The sequence below is a fragment of the Nannospalax galili genome, unplaced genomic scaffold (genome assembly GCF_000622305.1).
Source record: "Nannospalax galili isolate Female #2095 unplaced genomic scaffold, S.galili_v1.0 scaffold1307, whole genome shotgun sequence".
In the NCBI taxonomy this organism is placed as follows: domain Eukaryota; kingdom Metazoa; phylum Chordata; class Mammalia; order Rodentia; family Spalacidae; genus Nannospalax; species Nannospalax galili.
The window spans coordinates 590,302-591,201 of record NW_008357035.1 but is presented as its reverse complement, the minus strand read 5'-3'; positions in this window follow the sequence as shown (position 1 = coordinate 591,201).

The window sequence follows — 900 nt, the reverse complement described above, 5'->3', positions numbered from 1 at the left end:
TCCTTGCTCCTTGCTTCAGGGCCACATGGTATCCTGGTGATGGTGCTGTGATCCTGTCGCCTTGTAGTGCCCCACTATGGCGGAGCAGGCCCCCAGCCTGTCTCTGTCCTCATGGTCCCTTCAGTCCCATGAGCCAGCAGGATATCTGCACATCCAACACAAGGAGCTTGGGGTCCTGCAGGACCACAGACTCTAATCGCCCTCCAGCCTGTCCTGTGTGCCCCTAAGCTGCTGGGGGTTCTGGCCAGCCTGGCCTGTGGTGGCCTCCAACCTCCGCAGTGGCTAGAAAGGACTGCCATACCCCAGTTCTGTCAAATATCCGTCCCGTTCCCTTTCCCCAAGAGGCCGTCAGCGCAGGGGCAATGCATGTCTCTACTGCTGTCCGTTCCTCTCTAGGGACCTGTCCTTGAAGCCCTAGCCCAGAGCTCCTGCTGACAATCCCCCTTAGCAGACCATTCAAGTCTTGTTCTGTCTTTTCTGATCAACCTTGCCCTCCCCCAATGGAAGCCCAGGCTGGGTGTCATCTGGGGAGACTCCTGCAAGGAGACCACTTAGGCCCGCGGTCCGGGGCCAGCCCTGAGGCCCAGACTCACTTTTCTCATTTATCAAGAAGAACTGCAATTGCTGCGGCCCACAGTGCACACGGACCGTGAACCTGGGGCTTCTAGGGTGCCAGAGTGGGGGCCTGTTGCTAACCGCAGGTGGGATGACAGGAAATATGGGGGGTGGTCAACATCAGCCTCTGCTTTGTAAGAGAAAGAGAGGGAGAGGGAAGGAGGGAGGGAGGGGAGAGAGAAGGCAGGGAAGGACACTATGAGGGAGGGACAGAAATGAAATCAGGAAGAAAAAAGGAAGGAAGGAAGGAAAGAAGGAAGGAAGGAAGGAAGGAAGGAAGGAAGG